The sequence below is a fragment of the Rhinopithecus roxellana genome, chromosome 15 (genome assembly GCF_007565055.1).
Source record: "Rhinopithecus roxellana isolate Shanxi Qingling chromosome 15, ASM756505v1, whole genome shotgun sequence".
NCBI lineage: Eukaryota > Metazoa > Chordata > Mammalia > Primates > Cercopithecidae > Rhinopithecus > Rhinopithecus roxellana.
In genome coordinates, this window is record NC_044563.1 from 79,180,908 (window position 1) to 79,195,328 (window position 14,421).

Consider the following 14,421-nt stretch of genomic DNA (forward strand, 5'->3'; position numbering starts at 1 on the left):
GAACCCTCCAGCCATCTGTTCCCATTTTCTCCCGTTCACATTGGAACATCTGAAACCAGCCCCAGAGCCCCAGCCCGATCCCAAAAATAGCCCCAGCCTGCCCAAGGAACAGGCCCCAGGGGCTGGGCACAGGAGGCATGGCCAGCCCAGCAGTGAGGCATGGCCCAGGCAGACCCTGAGCCCTCATTCCCCTGGCCCATGGAAGGGAGGTGTCCTCTCTGGATCCAGAGGCACATGGTAAGCAGGGCCAGGGGCTCCAGCCCACCCCTCTCGGTACCACGCCGGAGAGACACCTGCTAGCTCAGTCCAGGCCTCAGACCCAGGGGCCCTGGGATCCTAGGGACTTCTACCACATCTTAGTCCCCAGAAGATTTTACCCACCTATCTGCATAGCTTCCACACCTCATTGTGGGCACCCCATCCCTGCCGCCCACTCCTGGGCTCCTCATTCAGAAGCTCCCAAGCCTCAGCCCCTCCACCATCCCACTCTCACCCCAGGGCCTATAGGAGCCCTGGCCGCCGGCCCCACTCAGCATTCTCCCTTGCCAGCACACAGGGTTAAGGCAGAACTTTTCCTAGCCTGTCCACACTCCCCCTTGCAGCTCAGGGAAGGACTCTGGAGGTGTCCCTTGGACGCTGTGGATGCTGATATTACTCCACTCCCCTTCTGGGCTTCAGGATGCCCCCTCCCTGACCATCTGTGTCCAGCAGGTGCCTGTTTGGCCCCTCAGGGCTCCCCCACATTATCATAGGCCTGGGCACTGCCCCTCAGGGAAATGCCCGGGCAGGGCACAGGGAATCTGGGGGCCCAGGGCCCTGAGGTGTTCCTAACAGCTGCCATCCAGGTCACAGCTCCACACTGACACTTCACTCCCCAAGCCAGGTCCCTGACCCCTAGGCCAGGAAGGAGAGGAGGCGGCCATTTAAGCCATTTAAGGACGGAATGTCTTGTTTGCCTGGTGAGAGCAGAGCAGCAGGGGATGGGGCAGTGGGAGGAGTGCTGGAGCAGAACTGAGCAAACAGCCTCAGGGAGGAGGGCTGGCCCTGAGAAGCCTGAAGATAGCGAGGGAGGCGTGTCCTAAGCTCCCTGGGCCTTCTCCAGGCCCCTGGCTATTTGGCAAACTTGCAATCAAGAAGTCAGCAAGCACCAACGATGGGGAAACGGAGGTAGCAAACAGTGGGTCTGGAGGGGTATTAGAATCCAGGAATCTGGAGTGTGGAAAGGCTGTCTCTTCCCCACCCCCACACTCCCTCTTCTCACTATCAATTCTTTCTGGGCTAAAACCCCTGGGAGGGTCAAAAGTTCCTGTGAAGAGCTCTGACTAATAAAATAGAAGGATCACCAACATTTATTGAGCATTTACTTTGTAACTTCACAGTCCTAAATGCTTCCAGTGCATCATCTAATTTAATCCTCAGAACAGTCTGGTAAGAAAGTATTCTTATTATGCTCACTTTCCCACCAAGAAAAGGGAAGTGCCAAGAAGTGAAATAACTCGCCTAAGGCCCATAATTTTAGAAGAAGCAGGATTTGAATTCAGACTCCCTGGCATCTGGGTTCTGGGCCATTTCACAACACTCCAGATGCACCACAGTGTCAGTCCTCTGAACGATGATGAAAGCAAGCATGGGTGCCCAGGCCCCACCCTCTCGCTCCTCACATCCTCCCTCCATGCCTGATGTGCCCAGGGCTTGCCCAGGGAAGATGAGAGAGAGAGCACCACTCCCCACTCCTTCAACCCAGGTACCCGCCTGGCCTGGCCTGTGCTGCCAGGACACAGCAAAGTTCTCCAGCTTCCCCCAGCCCCGCCCAACTCCAGTCCGTTACCTCCTCACCCATCCTTGTCCCTGCTGGTCAGAGGAGGGCACAAGGCCAGTCATTGAGACAACAGCACAGAGCCCCTGCCAAGAGTTACCATGGGCTTGTGAGAGGCCCCAGGTGGGGGTCAAAGGTCAAGTGGGACTCACCAGTGAGGGTGGAGTCCCAGCCCTGCTCCCCACCCACCTGCTCAGCCACACCTGGCCAATGCTCCCCATTTCTTTCATTCCTCAGTAGAGAGCAGGACCACTTCCTCGGTGTCCCTGGGGGGTGGCTTCAATGGGGAGGGTGTGGGCTGAGGTGAGGGGATGAGAAGCCCCTCCCTCCTGGGGATGGTCTAGGAGAAGCGCCTCCTCCCAGTCCCCAGCTTCCTCCAGCTTTCCCTAGTCGGACCGGGAGCCCTCAGGAGTGTTTGTTGTGAATTCAGGGAGTTGTTGCTAAGTAAGGAAGGGGGGCTGACGGAGGGAAAGAGTCTGGCGCGCGCACGCGCGCGTGTGTGTGTGTGTGAGTACACGCACACATGTATACACTAGGGGACCAGGGGGCCAGGGCTGAAACCACGCTACTGTGGCTGGCAGCCACTCTGGCTTTGACTGAGCCAGAAAAGGCCAAGCCAGCGAGGAGGAGCCAGGACTTGGGATAACCAGGAAATCGTACCTTGCCCTCCAGGGCGATTGGACGGAATCTCCTCGCCTCCCGCAGGGTGGGGCGGGTGGGGGGTGAGATCGGCTGAGATAGAGAAGGGCTGGACTCTCACTGGAGCCTGGCTCTAACCCCTCCCGGTCCGGCCCCACTCCCCACCCGACTGGGTCTAGGGTTCTGGTCAGGCTATTTGCCCACCAGGAGCCAGAGGAGACCTCCCTCCTCTGGAGGGAGGGGAATGAAAGGAGAGATGGGGGCAGAAAGCCAAGAGGAGGGTGCCCAAAAGACAAAAAGCCAAGCAAGAGGCTAAGCCAGGATGACGCGGCCACCGCAGACAGAAATCAGGGAGGCTGAGAGGGACACACAGGGGCACACAGACCTCTCACCTCAGGAATAATGTCGGGCTCAGGCTCAAGGGTGTGGTCTGGGATGGGGGCTCCCTGTGGAGAGAGGGTCAAAGCTAGAAGCCCCCTTCCAGCAACCTATGCCCCCGCTCCTCCCATCACCCCAGCACCCCCACCAACATACCACATAAACATGTACACACAGTCCACACAGCCTGCAGCTCCAGGAAGTCTCTGAGCTACTCATTTGCCACCCCCCCACCCCCGCTAGGACTTCTGTGGATTGGCTGGGAGCCAAGCCTGACCCAGCTGCACCACCCCCCCGCACCCCCCACCCACCACGCTATCCCCTCCCTAGCCTGGAAGAGAGGAGAAAGCACTGGAAGACCTTAGCGCTCCCTTAGAGCTTGGCCCCATGGGGAGGAGGAGAGGCAGAGGACTCCCACGACCTGGCCTGAGGACCTGGGGGAGGAGAGGGATGGGGAGGCTGGAGGACCCTGGTTTCTAGTGCCAGCTACCTCCAGGTTATCCTATGTCAGGGAAAAGAATGCCTGTGTATTCTGTGTCCCTGTGTGGTCTCCCTGGCTATAGCCCTGGTCCCCTGAAGACGCCAAGTCCTGAGGACCTGGTCTGGTTGGGAGGGCCTGGGGCGAGGGAATAGGTTTAGCAATTCAGTAGGAGGGGGCTGGGCGAAGCTCCCACAGCAGGCGGGAGGGAGGCTGGTGGCTGGGCTCAGTTTGTACTGGGGGGTCAAAGGGGAGTTCTTTTCCGAAGAATTCTGGGAGAGACGCCAACTAGAGCAAGCTGCTAACCACCCCTCCCTCTCTCTCACTGCACTGGGCGGGGGGTGTCCCTGCCAACCAGACTTAACCCTCTCCAGCCTGTGTTCCTCCCAGACCTGAGATGGGGGCTGCTGGGGAGAAGACTTTGGCTGTGCTCAACTTTCCATTCTAAGGCTCATATAGAGCAGGGCATCTACCAGCAAAAGGCTGGTTCCACACGGCCCCATCTGGCACTGCCCTGCCCTGCCGCCACCTAGGTGACTTTTCTGAGCTCATCTCCTAAAGGTGTCTGCAGTGACGTGTGTGCGTGTCTCAGAGACAGAGATTGAGAAACAAACTGAACATTCCTTGCCAAGGCCCTCCCCCTGCTGGGTCACTGAGCATGGCACCAACCTGTACCCCTCCCTTCCTCCCACTGTGCTCTGGGACCAGAGGCCACTGGGGGTGGGGACGTAAAAGGGACAGCTTATCCTTGTGTCCACCTCCTGCTGCTGTCTCCACAGGTCTCTGACTCACACACACAATCAGCCCCAGCCCCAGCACTCTGCTTCCTCACTGATTTGTCACAAGTGCTTCTGGAGGAATGCATTCCATTCTAGCCTGAGATCCCAGGATGGAAAACTGAGATACAGAAAGGTTATGGAGGTTCTAGTGCCTGCATCCCATGCCGATATAACTCTGCTATCACCGTCCTCTCTTTGGCCCCAAATCAAAAAACCCTAGGAACCTCCTCTTATGTAGAATACTGCCTAAGTGTAGTAGGAGGGAATGAGATTAAACATCAAGAAGGGCTTCCCACAATCGATCAAGGCTACAAGGGCAGCTGGCCCCACCCTAGATGCCTGGATTCCAGACCCCTCTGTCTTCTGCTCAGGCTGGAAATATGAGTGTCTTCTCTTGTTTAGCTATTTGGCCCTCACTGGAGAAGTCAACTTTTTCTGAACCTTAAATTTGCCACCAAGCTCCCAGGTCTAATGTGATTGGCTGTTCCTTGCCCTCAATGAAGCAAGTGACCCCAGGGTGGGGGGTTAGCTCCCTTTCCCCACCCCTTTTCCTTTAGAGCACCGGGCCTCCCTGTAACAACCACCACTGTATAATCAGGACCAGAAGAGGGTGGACAGGTGGTATGGGGACCTTACAAGGTGCTAGGTGCCCATGAGGGGTAGAGGGAGAGAACCCAGTTCCCAGGGAGGGTTCATCACAAAGTCCCCACTGCACCACTCTCTCTCCAAGGACCACGGAACTGCCAGAAGCCTTGGTCCCACTCCAGGAAACTTCCCTATCAAAGGGCAGAGGACTCCACGTCCCAGGGAGCTGTGGGGAGACCTGTGACTACACACCCCAGACACGTTCCCAGGGAGGAGAGAGGAGGGAAGAGAAGTGAAGCGCATGTGTGTGCACGCACATGCACATGCACGTGGACGAGACACGCCCCCAGCACACACACTCACCAGAGGTACCCCGGACACTGACAACGCAGACGCAACTCCCAAAGATGCACATCCAAAGACGTTTCCTAAAAAGCACTCCAAATTCTCCAAGAGTGGCCCCTTAAGACCCATAGAGGCTACCGTATTCATAGAGACAGCCTCGGGGAGCTCAGGAAACACACATGACATCGGCCAATCACACAGAACTGCCAAACAGAACCGCCGACAGAAGATACACCCACACTAGACACACACACACACACACTTACACACACACACACAAAGTAGTACGCAGCCATGTGCTAGCACACAAACTCAAACACACAAACTTGCAGCGTACAGTGTGTGAAGTCGGATTAGAAGGCAGTGCTCTGGGGAGGAGGGGAGCCTGCGTGGGGGTGGAGAACCACTCAGGGATTTCAAAACAATCCTGGTTTCGAAATGCTGGAATTGCTGGATTCAGGGCCATTCCCAGTTGAGGCTGGGGGTGGGGAAGTGCAGAGTGAGGAGGAGGGGAAAACAGGCCAGCCCAGGGCTACCAGTCCATTGGAGAAGGATCGGGAATGGACAGAGGGAGTCCCAGCCCTGGCGGAAGGGGGCCTAGAATAAAACACCAAGGTTAGGAGGGGGACCGGTCCAGGGCCAAGCAGGGAGGGCCTGGGCTGCAAAGGAGAGGCCTCTGCTTTTGTCACTGACAGAAAAAGTGAGAAAGCAGGGGAGGCCGCCCCTCCCCCTCAGCATGGAGAATCAGAGGGAAGCTGTCTGTGTCTTTTCCCCTACTCCTGGGCAGTAGTGACCACCTTCTGCTCTCCAGAGTGGTACCCTGGCTCCCCTTCCCCACCAGCAAGCACAGCCCAAAGTGGGTGGAAAGCTAAGGGGTCACAGGGGATAGGGAGACAGCAAGGGCCTGCAGGAGTCAGGGGTCTTCTACAGGTTCCAGGACCCCCCACACTCAGAGCAGGCTGTGGGCATCCCCCTGGGAACCCAATGCTTTCTTCCTCTCCACAGGGATGCGGACCCTCGGGGAGACTGAGGCAGTGCAACACATGCCCACACCCAGGAAGTCGCCCCTCCCACAGCAGCCAGAATGCCCTTACTGCCCCTCCCCCAGCCTCCAGGGAAAGTCAGGCTGAGCTCTCCCCGAGGAGGGGAGGGAGGGGAGGTCAGTCCAGGCTGGGGGTGGGGCTCGGAGGCCTGGCCCTGGCACCAGGCAGAGGAAATTCCAGGCTGTAAGTCCAGGCAGCCTTCAGGGCCGCCGAGCCAAGTGACATGCACCAGCTCAGGAGGTGCAGTGCTCTGGCCTTCCCCTCCTAGTCCTGGCCTTCCAGCCCTCCAACTGGCTTCAGCCCCAGCTCTGGGACTCAGATGGGCTCCTCAGCCCTGGCAGGAGCTCCCACCGGCCCCATCCCGGCCCCTCTGGCCAGTTAGAGCCTTGTTTCCTCAGTTCCGAGGGCAGCCCCCACAGTGTGGCTATGGGTGGGCAGCTGGCAGGGCTGGCAGGCAGGGGCACACATGCCGAGCTAGAGCAGCCAGGCGCTCAACAGGTTGAGCCAGTCCATGGAACAGTCGCCCCACCCCAGGGAGAGCGGGCCTGGCAGAGGCTCCCTGCCCGCGGCACCCAGCCTGTACCCACTTGGCTCCCACAGCTGCCCACTTTCCCACGGTGCCATCCCCCTTCTGCCCCCTCCCCCCATCAGAGGTCAGCACCCGGGCAGTGCCCAGGGCTCTGGCACAAGGAAGCAAGGGATGCCATTCCCCTGTCACCCCTGGGTGCCCAGGCTCTTGAGAGACCTCACTCTCAGCAGCCAAAGAGCCCCAGAAAGAGCCAGCATGGCAGCAGGACCATGAGAATCCCAAAGGACCCCCCTACACCTCCCTGTGGGCCTCTTCTGATCCTGGGAAGACCGGACACTTGAACACCCCAGCTCTCCAGAGCTGCCCCAGGTCCTGGGACAGAACTTCAGTGTGTGGTGCTAGGGGCAGTGTGGGTGCCTCCAGCTCCTCCTATTGGACTCCCTGGAGGAGGGCTGCAGAGCTAGGTGACAGTGGCTCTCAGACTCCCTGGAGGAGGGCTGCAGAGCTGGGTGACAGTGGCTTCCTCCACTCCTGCCTGGGCTGCTGCTGCTGCAACCCTGGTCCTTTCCTCCCTCTCCACTCCTGGGCTCCATGGAGCTCCATCCCAGCCACTCCCCTGACAGGCAGGCAGCTCCCCTTTGCTCGGCATCTCCTTTAATCTAAAGCAGGTGCCAGGCATTCCAGCCCTTGCTGAGCCGACACTGCCACCCCCTAGGCCTCTGCCTAGAGGCTACTGTCCTGCCTGGTGTGGAAGTTGAGATCCCAGCCTAGGGCTCCCGCTTAACCCAGGTACCAGGACTCCAAAGGCAGGAACTAGCTAAGCAGGGTCATGGGTACCCAACACAGATTCAACAAGCGAGATCAATAGGTCCTAAACTGCCACTGAGGCGCTAGATTTCTGTGGACTGCCACTCCCTCTCTAGGACCCTGTAGTATCTCTCCAATCCTATGACTCCCCATCCTAGTAGAAACTCATTCTGAACCTCCATATGGGCCTCCAGAACCCATCACCAGTCATGGGACCCCTTCTACTCCAGGCACAAAAGTCACTCTGGATCCAAGATTTTAGGTATTCCACCTGCCCCTCAGCACCCTTCCTGCTGTGAGCCATCACCCCACACCACTCAGGAGCAACATGGGCAAGCAGGGAACCCCTAGAGGGAGGTGGCCAGAAGGCTGGCCTTCCAGACCTGGCTCTCCAAGGCCAAGGAGGCAAATCACCTGGGGGAGGTGGCACCTTCCTTCCTGGCACCAGCCTCCCAGTCTCTCTCCCTGCTCCTCACCTTCTTCACCCATTCTCTCCCGGTCCTGTCCTGAGGCCTCTATCATCAGGGCCTCAGAGCTGACACCAGGAAGACAGGGCCTGAGCACGCTCTTCCTCTGGGGTCATGAAACTGTGGTTCTGACCCGAAGAAGGTAGCCAGGCCCATGCTGAGAGGCAGCAAAGGAGCAAGGCAGCCCCTGCCCGGAAGTGGCTGCACCCTGGAGAGGCTGAGAAGAGAGGGAGAAGACAGTGGAAGCCCACTCACTGTGGCGGTCTCATCCAGAGAGCTGCTCAGAGGCAGCAGCAGAGTTAAAGCAGACACAGTTCACAGACAGCTTTCACACTAAACCAAGGCTGGGAGTGAGGGCAAAAGATCCAGGGAGCCTTGGAGCCCCTTTCTGAAGGCTCAAACACATGCCCAGGTCACCTCTCTCAGAGCAACACTTTTTCTCCTCTCAGCAGAGGTCCCCCCAGACACAGACACAGACACCCACCCCAAGCAGCAGACAGACAGAAAGAGGAGGGAGGGAGGGGGTGTCAGAAAAACCCGGAAGGAAGGAAGCTGGACAGACAGACAGAAGCTGATCCTAGCCTCATTCCTCCACAGAGACACCCTCCAGACTCCTAGACTTCAAGGGACTCTCTCCTTAGTAGTCCTCTGTCTCTTCTGAAACCAAATTCCAGCAGCTCTGGAATAGGACCTACCCTAGCGGAACAAGAAGCGTAAGCTCACTTCTCTTCCTGCATTCTTCCCCGAGGGTTCCTTTGGATCAAGGCAGGGGCCACCTCCCCTTAGCAGCGCAGGGACACCTCCAAGGAACTGTATGACTGCCCCACCCCCAGCCAAGCCCACATCACTCAGAAGCCTTGAAAGAAGAGACTCCTCAGTCACAGCCCCCGCTACTTGCAGGCAGTGCCTAGGGGAAAAGGGTGACTGACCCCCAGCTCTCCCTAGTCCTAACCCACCTCCTTCTGGAGGCTCCCATCAGTCAGGGGAGGAGGGCTGGGGTGCGAAGACCCACAGGGTTGGTGAGCCTGGGAGGGGGACTACATCTCCCAGAAGCCCCCAGGGCAAGGTTCGCTGCTCCAGCTGGCCCAAGGCCGGCCTTGTTCTCTGCGCTAGGGTGGCAGGGTCCCCTGGCTGCCCCTAAGCCCTCCCCACGGTGTTCTGGAGCTGCCAACCTGATTGGGGGCTTAAGAGTAGCCTCCACTGACCCTGGGGGCGTCCCCCACACCTTAAACAGCCTAGGGGTACGTGCCAGAGAGCAAGAGACAATTCGACTGTGTTTCCCCTCCCCGATTTAAACTGGATCTCCCTCCTCGCGCCTCTGCTGGCCTGGCATGACTTTCGCCTTGCCCCCAGCCCACCCCTCACCTCACGCGGATTGGGGGGTCCTCACGCCAGGCCGGAGCTGGAAGCCATAACCAGGTCAGGGTCGGTGTGTGGATGGGGGTCCTCCTGCTCGCCAGTTGGAGATGCAGAGAGGGCAGGCAGGCGGTGATCTTTTGATCCTGGACGCCTTGAATCTCAATACCAGCCCGGCCCGGGGGAGGCTATCCGGGGATCGCTGGGTGCCTGGGTTCCTGCCTCCCAACCGCGGAGCATGGTCGTGGGCGCCGGGCAGCGGCGGGAGAGCGCGCACACCCGCCGGGGCCGGGGCGCGGGGCTGGGGTCTCGGCCCCGAACCTCAGGACTCCGGCTCCTGCTCCCGCTCCTCCTCCCTTGCTTGCTTCCTTCCTTCCTTCCTTCGCCTCCTCCTTTCACTTTCCCCAAAGCCCGCGGGGATGGCGGGCGCTGGGTGGGGAGGGGGCTGTCTGGGCGCTTATTGTTGGTCGGACGCCGAGGGTCCGGGTCGCAGCCCCCGGGCTGCGCGGCGCCGGGGGACCCAGGTGTGCGGGCGTCCGGCCGTCTGGCTCCGGGCGGCGGCAGTGGTGCAGCGGCCCCGGGTCCGGGGCATGTCCAGCCACTGGCTCCGCCGCGCGCCGCCGCCTCCCCGGGCTCCCCTGCGCTGCCGGAGCCTCGCTCGCCCCTCCACTCGGCTCCACTCCCCAGCCTGAATAAGCATCGGGGCTCTCTGGCTGCCTCCTTCTGCCTTCATACCAGAGCCCGGAGAGGCCCCTGTCAAAATAAGAGCTCCCCCATCTCGCTTGCCTCCTCGCCCAACCCGGCTCCCCCAGCCTCCCAGTGGTCTGACTCGGTAAGGCGCCCGGCCGGCTAGCCGGAGGCAGGTTGGCCCGGGGGCAGGGAGGGGGGTTTCTTCTCCCCACTCCTGAGGATTGAGGAGGAGACGCGCCAACAACATCCCAGGCTAGGGAAAGGTTTGACAAACCTACCTTCCTGTCTGCACTGATTGGAAGGAGTGGAAGTTGCCCGGACACACACACACACACACACACACACAGCACTGGGTCCCCTCTTCATTGTACCCACCCACATCCATAATGCACTGAGCATCTCTATTCATGTCTCTCCCCTAGTAGACCATGAGGTCCTTGAGGACACAGACTGAGTTTTTTCATCTCAATCCTCAGCAGCACAAAGTAGATGCTAAGAAAATGTTTGTGGAAGTGAAACCTTTGTCTTCTCAAAAGAGCTCTCCTAACCTAACCTCAAAGTGCTTCTCTCTCTCTCTCACACACACACTCACACACACTCTCACCACCCTATAGGACTATCGATGCAATGAAAAACAAATTGTAAAGCACTTTTTTTTTTTTCAGACGGAGTTTCGCTCTTGTTGCCCAGGCTAGAGTACAATGGCGCGGTCTCAGCTCACTGCAACCTCCGCCTCCTGGGTTCAAGCGATTCTCCTGCCTCAGCCTCCCAAGTAGCTGGGATTACAGGCACCTGCCACCATGCCTGGCTGATTTTGTATTTTTAGTAGAGACGGCGTTTCACCATGTTGGCCAGGCTGGTCTTGAACTGCTGACCTCAAGTAATTGGCCTGCCTTGGCCTCCCAAAGTGCTGGGATTACAGACATAAGCCACTGCGCCTGGCCCAAAGCACTTTTTAAAAACATTTCACATGTTTCAATGTTCATCACAAACCTTCAAGAAAGATGTTATGGTCCCATTACAGAGGTGAGGAAATTGAGGTTTACATTACCTACGGGCTTACCCAGAGCTACCCAGCTAGAAAGTGGTAAGCCCAGGACTAGAATTTGGGTCTCCTTATCCCAGGGCACTTTCACTGTTTCCTACTGTCCCCACCCACCCAGAATTAATACCAAGTGACAAGCATTGACTGTGTCTGATAGGAAGAACACTAGCCAGCCTGCTTGCTCCTGCTGTTTCCTCAGCCCTGTCCCCTGCCCATCCTCACAGATGGTCCCCAGATAACTCTAGCCTCACTGACCTCCCTCTCTTCTGACCACCTATCCTGTCATAGCATCTGAGTACTTCCTCATGTGTTTTATCTTGTTTGTCACATACATATATGTGTGTGTGTGTATATACATCCCTATACATATATAGGTGTATACACACACACACATATATATGTCTGATTTCCCCCAAAAGATTCCTAAGGGCTCAGACCATGCCTCCTAGCCTCTACATTCCCCACAATACTCAAGTGCTGGCTGGGTTCATAGTAGGACTTCAGTAAATACTGATTTGATGGGTTGATGGTGCCAACAGCTGGGCACTGGACAAGGTTTAGGGAGGCACAGGTGGAAGGGGCCAAAAACCTGAAAGAAGATAACATAGTAGCCCCCCTCACCATGTGTCCCGTCACCACTTACAAAGCATTTTCATGCATGTTGTCTCATGATGATGCTTTGATCTAATCACCAAAACTTTTCCAAGTGCGAATCTGCTGCGCCAAGCACTGCCCTGGGTTAGGGGGTTGAATCACCACAGTCCTGAGAAGTCGATTTTATCCCCACTTAAAAGAAAAGAAAACCAAAAGCCAGAGAGGCTTCTAGTGTGAAAGATCCCAGCACCTAGACTAGTACCTGACCCATGGAAATAAGGTTTAATTTCTTATCTTCTCTCCAGAAAGACATAATATGGGCCCCCACTTCTCAAACAGGGTGCTTGTTAGAGGGGACCACGGCATTTATGTGGATCAGTTTTCCCTTACATATGTGACAAGCCAAAGGGGCACAATTCCTGGCTCATGGCAGGGTCCAAAACAGAGTTTGCAGGGGCGAGTGAGTCTGTGTTGCCAGGGGTCTCTTAAATGGTGCACAATACATGTCCTATGGAGCAGTCATGCAGAGCGCTCCCCTGGGTGGGGCTGTGACTCATTCCCCCAGCGGAGGTTCCAGGTTGGGATTCGGAGCTGAGCTCTGGGCAGCCACAAGTTCTGGGTGGAACCCTGAAGAGAGCCAGGAGGAAAGGAGAGGCAGGGGGCCCTTGCTGGAATCGAGCGGCTCCCTCTACTGGCCAACTCGGGAAATCTCTGTGTTTCCGTGTATCTGTGTGTCACTGTGTCACGAGGGGTGTCACAGGTGTGTCAGCGTTGGCGTTCGTCGGTGGAAGTGCCCGCATGGGTATGGATGCGTGAGGGTGCCCGTTTGTGACGCAGTGTGGGTGTGCCAGCGCCACGAGGGGGTGTTTCTGGAAGCACAGTGTGTACACACAACTGTTATATTGTAATGCAATTTACTTTGAGGCTGCTGGGGGTCGGCGCGAGGGCTGCTGCTGATCTGAGATTAGGCATCCCGTTGCCGGGGTTACTAGGACAAAAGGATTCTCCAGCTGGTACTCTTCACCGGCTGGAGCACTAGCCCAAGACGGTGGGAGGAGTCCAGACCAAACAGTTCCTGGAAAGGACTCTATCCCCTAAAGCAAATAGGGACCCAAGAAAGAGTTAACGCAGAGTCCCACAGTGACTTCAATCATTGGTTCAGGGCACTGTCAGTCAGAGGTCTGGGGGCGGGGTTTGTGTGGCCGCCGTCTGACTGCCCAGCGCCCCTCACTTGCCCCTCGACCCCCACATCATCTCACTGCTGGGCTGCGCCCGCACCCCCATCTTGGTGGCGACACCGTCCTGGGCCCTGGAGGAAGAGCTGATCCGGGCATCCTGGCTTCCCCACTCACTCCAGCTGCCTGGCTTCCTGATAGATGGTGATTATTATATAATAGACTTGCTGGACAGAACCGTGCCAGCGCTCGGAACATTGCCCCCTCCTCGAAGCTTGCCCCAGGGCCTGGCACCTGCCATACAGAGCCTGCTGCCTGGTTCTGCCGGCGCCCCCCAGCAACGCCTCCGTTTCGGGGTGGGAGACCCCAGGACCAGGTCCTGGGATGGGGCGGGCGCCAAGCGGAGAGAAGCAGAGCCGGTGCCCTGCGGGTCTCAGGGTCGGCCTGAGGAGTGTGGCTTCATAAGCTCCTCTCAGGATAGTGGGACCCGCCTGGCCCCTTCCAACCTGAGCTTGCAACTTGGGAGCCAACAGAGGAGGTGCTAGGGGGCGCAGGGGCCAGGGTGGGAACGGGAAGGAGTTTGGAAAAGGTGCGGGGGCAGGAAAGGGAGGCTGAGAGAGGGGGCCGGCTGGGGCAAGGGGGAGGGACTCTTATCCTGACAGGGCTCCCGCCTTCCCCGACTGGAGGGTTTGGAAAAACTGAGCAGGCAGCCAAGGCTTGGCTGGAAATCCTGCAGCCCACCCTCCTGGGGACACAAAGCTGGACGGCGGGGGCAGGGCGGGGGGAGAGAGCACGACCCCGGGGAGGACAGGGCCTCTTTTGGGGCTGGGGGCCCAGGGGCCAGGACCCTGGGGAGGGGGTTCCTGACGCTGTCTCCCTGCAGTCTGCTTCCCCCTTCTCCTCTACCCCCTCCGCTTCCCCCTCCTCCCCCTCCGCGGCTCCAGTCTTGCAGATTGCGGGCAGACTTAACTCCTTGAGTGCCAGCCTGGTGGACTCTGTGGTGATGACGCTGTGAGGGAGGGAAGGAGGAGGGACTCCGGACCCCACTCCCACCCACAGTTTAACACCTTGTGCCCCGGAACTCAATCCCGGAACTGGTCGGGTTCCAGGGCCCTGAAAGGCTGCTTGGTTCTGGAGTCGCCACACGCAAAACAAGGCACCTGAGAGTTGCGGAATCGCCCGCTCTCTTGCCTAATCTTCCCTGCCTCCCATCCCCACCGCCGCCCTCTGGGTCTCTCCCTCCACTCTTTGGCTACCCTCCCCCCACCCCCCCATCTCCAAGTTGCAGCCGACAGCAGAGGTCCTTGCCAGATTGACGCAGGGGAGCCCGGAAGTCTGGGTTCTGTAGCTGCCTCAGCGCTCTCCTCTACATCCCACCACTGAGGCCCAGCGCAGGTGACCGCAGCCCATGCCTCTCTTGCCCCTAGAGGGGCTGCTTCACCCATCTGGGGGGCTAACTACCCTACGGAGGCAGGGAACGCTAGCCTGCTCCAGCGAGGACTAAGGACCTGAGTAGCTGGAAACCTGACTTCGCCTCTACCCTAGCCCCTCCCCTGGCGAACAGCCCCTCCCCCGTCCTCTGTGCCCCTCAGCTCTGCTGTGAATGACTGCCGAGAGAATACCGCAGACTAGGCAGGAAGGGGTTAACGCAGCTACCGCGCTCGACTGGAGCGCCAGGTGAGGCACCGCCCATCT

At 58.4% G+C, this 14,421-nt stretch overlaps 1 protein-coding gene across 4 annotated transcripts in view; it reads right to left on the minus strand.

Moving 5' to 3' along the window:
- BCL9L (BCL9 like) overlaps positions 1-10,188 on the minus strand; it is a 30,656-nt gene extending 20,468 nt beyond the window's left edge. For 2 of the 4 annotated variants that reach the window (XM_010389324.2, XM_010389323.2), the window contains exons 1-2: positions 9,232-10,188; positions 2,848-2,901 (exon numbers count right to left, since the gene is read on the minus strand). The gene's annotated coding sequence lies outside the window, so the exon portion shown is untranslated. Of the gene's footprint in view, positions 1-2,847; positions 2,902-5,038; positions 6,603-9,231 lie in introns of those variants that run through there. The other 2 variants (XM_030917404.1, XM_010389325.2) reach the window with 2 other exon arrangements.
- Between the last annotated feature and the right edge of the window lie 4,233 nt (positions 10,189-14,421).